The 8,113-nt window shown below is 34.1% G+C and overlaps 2 pseudogenes; one reads left to right on the top strand and one right to left on the bottom strand.

The window, feature by feature from the left end:
- Nucleotides 1-962: 962 nt before the first annotated feature.
- Nucleotides 963-1,911, bottom strand: LOC109680608 (olfactory receptor 6C6-like; annotated as a pseudogene).
- A 136-nt stretch (nucleotides 1,912-2,047) lies between these two features.
- On the top strand, nucleotides 2,048-7,149 carry LOC109680609 (cyclic AMP-dependent transcription factor ATF-4-like; annotated as a pseudogene).
- The last annotated feature ends 964 nt before the right edge of the window (nucleotides 7,150-8,113 follow it).

Below are 8,113 nucleotides of genomic sequence, written 5' to 3'. Positions count from 1 at the left end.
TCACAAGAAGGACTGGAAAGAGATAAAGGAACAATTCACTGTGATATTCTACAGTTACACAGATGAGCAAATTTTCCAATGCCTTGGTTTACAATGATTGTATGCACTGGTATGTAAGATATACATAATTAACTTCATGAAAAGCAACACAAACAGAATTAATTAGAAAATTATAATGTGCAAACTGTATGAAATATTTCCCCATACTAAGATGTAAATATGTAATAGGATGGGTTTTTTCACAAATTAGTATTACTTCCAGAATTCAAAAACTACAAAGCAGTATAAGTAATTACAATGAAAGCCTGGAATTCAAATGTTTTAACTTATAACTAATTATGGTTACAAATAATTTATTCTCACTTATTATAACTCTACAGGAGAAAATTTCCAGTAGGACCTGAATTCTTTTGCACATGTCATACATCTCATAGTACCTTTGACTATTTATTTTCTTTACTTATCATTCAAATTTCATCAGACTCTAAGATTCCCCTTGGAAGCCAGCTTTGATCTTTAAAATTGCTTTAATTTTTTACTTCTTTTCCATTACAATATGAATCACATTATATAGCAATGTATGTTGTGTGTTATAATGTTCTGTTTTTCTCTGACAATTTTAGCAATGCAGGATACTTAAAAGCAAATACATTGCCTAGCAATGAGCACTTGTATCAAATAATCAGCCAAGTGTATCTAGCACATTTGCATACAGCATTTGCTACATTAAGTGATCATTAATGAGTAGGCAGATTTCTAGGTGAAGATAGAAGATAGATATTCTGGACCAAAGAAGGCACTTTGCTCCTTGAGGTTAGAAAGATCTCCAAAGAAAGAATGGCATAGAGTATATAACTAAAACTATTATGATATAAATACACATGAAGAAAAATGGCAATGATCCAAAATAATGTAATTAATAGTTAAATTAAATTTTCTCATCATGTGCAAGCAGCATTTTATTACAGTCTAACTTTTGCCTTGTTTTCAAAAGAACAAAACCATTGAAGGATGTGCTTGAATGCTTCTTTTACTTGCTGGTTCCTTAGAGTGTAAATGAAAGGGTTTAGTAAAGGGGCCACAGAGGTATTGAGCACAGCTATACCTTTAGTGAAAGTCACTCTTTCCTTTGCAGATGGCTTCATATACATAAAGATACAACTTCCATAGGTAATAGAGACAACAGCCATGTGTGAGAAACAGGTGGAAAAGGCCTTTGTTCTTTGCTGAGCAGGAAATTTAAGAATGGTTTTGATGATGAATATGTAGGACAGAACCACTAGCAACAATGTGATGACAAGTATAATCACAGCTAAAACAAAAGCCATCAATTCTATGAAATGTGTATCTGTGCAAGAGAGTTGCAAGACAGAAGTGCCACACAGGAAGTGATCAATCATTCTGGAAGCACAGAAATCAAGCTTGAGTCCCAACAGCAAAGGGGGAAAGATTGTTAAGAATCCAGTTACCCAAGAGCTGAGCACAAGTTGCTGACACATTTTGCTGTTCATGATTATTGGGTAATGCAGGGGTTTGCAGATGGCAACATAGCGGTCATAAGACATGGCAGCCAGGAGGTAAAATTCTGTAATTCCTAATAGAAAAAAAAAAGAATAATTGAGTTGCACAGCCATTGTAGGAAATTCTTTTGTCTCCAGTAAGAATGCTCATCAAGAAATGTGGGATGCCAGCCGTTGTGAATGAAACTTCTTAAAAGGAGAAATTTCTAAGGAAGTAATACATTGGAGTCTTGAGGCAGGGATCCAACAGTGTGAGCAGGATGACAATTAAGTTCCCCATCAGGCTCAAGATGTAATCGAAAAACAGAAACAGGAAAACCATAACTTGTAGCTGAGGGTCATCTGTGAGGCCAAGCAAAATAAACTCTATCTCCACTGATTGGTTCCTCATTTCTCTTACGTTCTATCACATCCACAGAAAATAAAAACCAGTATCACACACAAGAAAAGAGATTCCTTCCTTTTCAACCATACAAAGTTCCATATCTGCACAGATATTTTCACAAATCATCCTAGAGTACATCATAATGAACACATTCCCCAGTTCATCAGTGTTAACATGTACCCCAGGTGAATGTGAGGTGAATGTGGTGATCTTGAGACTGAAATTGTGCTTAGAAAATTGAGAAGAAGGAAGATAACACAACTTTCCATCCTTTATCTCCTATTATGTCTGAATGAAAAAAAATAGTTATGTATGAAAAAAATACCACTGACAAGTATTACTTAAGCAACAGTTAGAAAAGTGATGTTTCAGATAGAAATGCAAAACTTCTCCATGTTGTACAGGTACTTGTCATTCTACAACAAATAGTTTGTACGTCTAGATAATTAAAACTTTACTTTAAAATATTATAAGAAATTTATAACATGATAAATATTACAGCTATTATTTCATATGAAAAATTCTAATACACATTGGAAAATGCACTTATTCTTTTACAATGTGCAAGTGTTAAGATAGCATATCATTTCCTGATTAATTTGACATGTTATAAAGTTGAATAAAAATTAGACATATGTAAAAATCTACATTTAGCTTTCAAAATATACACCCATAATGATACACCCAGACCATGGCAACTACCAACATTCATTCACATATAATATTTTATTCAATGAATCAGAGCTTAGCACACTTGTTACCTGAATAATTTTTAAAAATTTTTTGTAGTGCTGGGAATCAAACCCATCACCTTGTGCATCCTAGGCACAATGTCATCCCCAGACCATTTTGTTTTTAAATGGTAACAGTATTATTTTTCAGATCATGCATGCAATGTAAAGCAAAGGTAATTGATTCAACCCCTCATCTCTGCTGAAGATACTACATTCTCAACAAATTTCTTTGATTTTTTTATAATGCTGACATACATAGCAGCATATATTTCATCTCCTTGCTGTGGTTTGAATACCTAGGGGGTCTAGTGAAGTGTTGTGTATGATGAAGTGTTGTAGAAGCAAAGACATACAAAATTTCAATAAGACATATTCTGAGAAGGGATGCATAAAAGGAAGTGAAAGAAAGGCTTATGACAGCCTAATGATAAGTGGTATATTTTTCTAAATTAGATGAATGAATATAAAGAAAAATGAAAACAATAAAACTATAGATATAAATACATAAATAAGAAGTAATGCAGAAAACTTTTAATATAGGATATTCTATTACTAATAAATACCTCTTCACTAATTTACTAAAGTAATACTAACAACATGAGTATATTTTAAGTCAACATTATCTGAAGAAAAAAGAAGAGAGTATATGATAAATTTCAACTTACAAAGGGTACTGATGCTGCTGTTGAGACCCACTATGAACAGAATAGCTATCCTTATCAAAATATTAATATTACAATGTTAAGCAATTAAATAATAATTCATAGTTGTATTGAGAGCTATATAAATAAAACCCACTGTTCTTGATGCTCCACATATTATATGGGACAAAGGAGATGAAATACAAAGAAGAAAATAGTATTCAGGCTTGCATTTGGACCAAGGGTCATGCTAAGGGAGGGTATTTAAGAGGTCATGGTTTTTAAATTATAGTATTATACAAATTGTTATATAAGTTTTTTATAAGTTCTTATAAAAGGCCAACCTATAGCACATTTTTGTGACTTTTTTGTATATTTCCTTTAAACAGAATTATTGATATTTCTAGGGGAAAATTCTTAAGTATTTTTCTCATCACAAAAAACAAACAAACCTATTTTCAAATGAACACCAAGTTCATATGTTTACATTGAAAATATTAACAGAATTATTTCCAATCTTTGAAACATATTATTCTTTAGAAAGTAGAACACATAAAAATATAAAGAACTAAAAGGTAACTGAAAAAAAGAAGTATTTCCAGTGTTACATACAGGAATTTACAGATTCTTGTATCTGTATATTTGGATCTTTAGATGGATCCTAATGTGAGTGAAAAGATTAGAAAATATTCTAGGCAGAAGAGGCAACATAAATAGAAAGTAATAATGGCAAAAAGCATGTTTGATCTGGAGACCATAATTAGATTTTATATTTAGCAATCTCTCAGAAATCATAAACTATTGGAAAGAACAGTGTCCCATGTCCAGAGTTCTTTGGAATAGCACATTCAGATGGTTGTGAAACATTGCCAAGTATTCTCATTTACACAGATTATTCAGTGACAACATTGATACAAGGTACAATCATGCAATAGAATTTCAACATATCAAAACACTGATTGTCCTACCTCAACAATCACATATCCCATGTATCCCTACAGTAGATACTCTAAAAAAGAAACTCAAGTCACAGAGTAGAACAATGAGTGCATAGGTCAATAATTCTTATTATATTCAGTTTTGTTAGATACTATGAGTGTCACCAAAATAATGACCATTAGAAGGCCTTTAAGTTTTAGAATATTATTGCATTTTACTTCTAAGCTTTCACCATTATTTCAAGTCAAAATGTAAAAAGTATCAATATACTAACCTTTCAATAATTTAACAACATTCTTTAATAAATTGTATACACAGATTGAGGCAATCATTCTGTACTTCAATACATAACTCATTCTTGTGGACAGGGAGCACTGATGACACATTCTTCTTTGTATGCAATGTATTCTACCCTAAATTACGTGACTGGCTTAAATGCTGTCTCAGAGATATTATTTTTGAATAATTTGTTGCATATTATTAAGAAAGTCTATCAAATTACCCTCTTTTTTACAGCTTACTATAATTCACTTACCAGAAGTATTTTAAACCTTGTTAAATGCTGCATACAGTGCAATATGAAAATTACCTGTCATGTGACATCATGGAGTATTTATGCTTTTGTGTCTTACAGTAAACTAACAAGGGAAAAGAATTCTCAAGGTAACTGAGATTCAAGAACATCATTTCCTAAGGGATTGATAAAATGTATTTTACAAAAGTGTTTTCTGTAGCCATAAAGATACACACACACACAGACCTTTACTTCTTTGAACTATGCTTCCAGAGAATTCAGTATAGATTGTTATAATATTTGACTGCCTACTACACATCTGTCTTTTGAAATCATAGTTACATGGTTCAAAGATTTGAAGTACAGAGAAGGAAGAATATTTTAAGTGTACATGAAAAGTGAAAACATAAGATGGATAGTGATAGCCAGTTATAGATCAATTGACCTCAAGATAAATGTATTATAGAACAAATACCTTCTTTCCTTTTGGTTTATTCCTTTAAATATATATCCTGTAAAACACACCACATTATTTTTAGATCTATTTCAAACTTGATTTAGCTGCATAGTCCTTCTCTGTGAAGATGTACCACTATTGACCCCTTCTCTTATATGTCAGCTAACAGACTATTTACAATTCAGTTAGAAAATGTGTGCCAATGAATAAAATTCTGCATATGTATTTTCATAAAACAAGATTTGCATAATGCTGAAGGTCTAATGTTAGAACTTTAGGATTAATTCTTAAAACTGGCATTGCTGAATCAGGATTAAACCCTATATATTTTTTCAGCTATTGCTAAGCTGTTCTCTACATATATTCAATCAGTAGAGTTGATTAATAATACAATAGGGTTCTTTATCAACAGTCTCAAGAAGAGGGTGGGTTTTTATACTTGAAAATAGCTAGCTTTCTCGTTGTTAAGCATTATAACTGAGCATCACATGCATTTCCTTAAAATTTAGGGTTGAGTATTATTTCATAAACTGAACAGCCTTGTGATACAGTTACATATTTGTGAATTGTCTAAGCATATTTCTTGATTTTTTTTCTATCATGTTTTTCCATTTGTTCACATATTTTAGGCCAGCAATTTAAACTTTCTGTTTGTAACATATGCTGCAAGTATTCCCTCCTGGTTGTCAGTGACTTATGATCTTGTGTCTGTGATGTAAAAACTTTATTTTTGTGTGTTTTAAAGTTTCTATATTCTTGATTACTCTGCTTGGATAACAAGTGATGATTGGGAACACTGTCCTTATATCTTCATAAAAGATTCACAATTTCTTTTAACCTTGTCTAGTTTCATTTCCCCATTAGATTCCCAATCAATTTATATTTAATTTTATGTATTTTGTAATAAACAAGGCTAATTTATGATTGTCCAAATTGCTTCCCAGTAGTATTTAGTTTGAAAGACCATTTTCATTCCTCTGATTGAACATAGTTGTCATATGCACATTTGTACATATATGTATATATACAAATATATATGTATATATATATATTTATGAACCTATATATATATGTGTGTGTGTGTGTATATATATATATATGAACCTATACATATGTATACATGTGTGTATATATGTGTATGTATATATGTAATTTTTGTTCTGTATCATTGATTAGTCCCCCTATGCAGATTGGATGTTGGATAAAATGGATTTGAAGGAGTTTGACTTTGATGCCCCATTTCATTTAGACCTGGAAGCCATGTCAGAAGATCTTTTGGCCAGGTTGGATGACACATGGGATCTCTTTACCATCTAGTCCAGAGACTAATAAGGAGCCCCCCCTGGCAGTAAACCAAATTGGCCATCTCCCAGAAAGTTTTGCAACAACTGCCCAGGTTGTCCCTTTCACCATCTTATACCCTCTTCCCCCAAGGGTCCTCTCCTCCACTCTAGATCATCCTTATAGTTTACAGTTAGGTGGTGAAGTGGATATCTTTGAAGGAGATAGGAAACCCAACTCTACTGCTTATATTACCATGATCCCCAGTGTGTAAAGGAAGAAGACAACCCTTCAGATAATGACAGTGATATCTGTATGATCCCTGAGTTCTACACAGGCTCTCAGCCTCTCATCTTTAAGGTGTCTCTAACCAGGACTTTGTCTTCTCCAGGTCCCCCATGGGTCTGCTAACCCCAAATCTTATGACCCTCCTGGAGAGACAGCAAAAGTAAAGAGTAAGTAGCAGGATAAGAAGCTGAGGAAAATGGAGCAGAATAAGACAGCAGCCCCCAGGTGCTGCCAGAAAAAGAGAACTTCACTGGTGAATGTAAAGAGCTCGAAAAGAAGAATGAGGCTCTGAAAGAAAAGGCAGATGCTCTGGCCAAGGAGATCAAGTATCTGAAGGATTTGATAGAAGAGGTCCACAAGGCAAGTGGGGAGAAGAGGATTCCCTGGTAGCGCAATAAAGAGTACTGGGTGCTTATACATAGGAGTCTTGTGCTGAAGCTGTATTGTAATAAGTTATTTTGTAATGTAAGTTAAAAAAAAAAAGAGCACACCAAAACCCACAGGTTGTGGGGAAGGAGAAAATTTCCATGAGTGGTCTGGCAGAAGTTGCACTGCAGAGGGAATAAATGGATAAAAAAAAAAAAGAGGAGTGAGAGATTCTGAAAACACAATTAACATTGGACTCAGTGTTGGACAGGTATGCAATCTACCCACACAGGGGTCCTGGAGACCACATAGTATGCAGGCACAGGGAAAAATCTGGGTTTTTTTTCTCAGAATTGGGCCAGAGTGCAGTGCTGGGAACCACTGCGAAAGGATCCTGAATAGGAGCTATGGTGGAAGTTGCCTTAGGGATCAAATTTCCCTATATTGTCTTTCTCTGGGAATATACAGGAAGGTTTGGGCAGGTGTTCACTGAAAGCTTGGAAGAGCTGGCCTAGAGGAGGGGGAAGGACAGACATCTCTGAGTCAGACAGGTGGAGATCCGCAAGTAGACACTAATGCTCAAACTTGTGGCAGGGAGTAAAACCCACTTCTCACTGGACAAGTCTAAAGGTCAGGCAAAAGGGCCTAAATGACACAGTCCTTTGATCCTAACTCAGAAAATTAAGAGTTTGCACAGCTCTCTTGGTAAATTCCTGAGTGCCTACTGACCATTTAGCCCAAGAAAATAGTTAACTATATCCACATACTGTTCCCTGGTGCCTACAAGACAAACAACTTTTTCCTCCTTGTGAAACCCCTTAATTCTGCTCCTCCGATGAGATAACCTCAAGCACAGATGTGATTTGAACATAGTTTCAATGATGCTTGCTTCCTTGTACTTACATACAAAATAAACAAGCTGGATTAATTCAGAACTCGCATCTCTCACCAGGAGCATGCAGTCCATTAGATCCCAACTTCCTCTATT

Source organism: Castor canadensis, chromosome 8 (assembly GCF_047511655.1).
Source record: "Castor canadensis chromosome 8, mCasCan1.hap1v2, whole genome shotgun sequence".
In the NCBI taxonomy this organism is placed as follows: Eukaryota; Metazoa; Chordata; class Mammalia; order Rodentia; family Castoridae; genus Castor; species Castor canadensis.
This window is presented reverse-complemented; position numbering and strand designations above follow the sequence as displayed.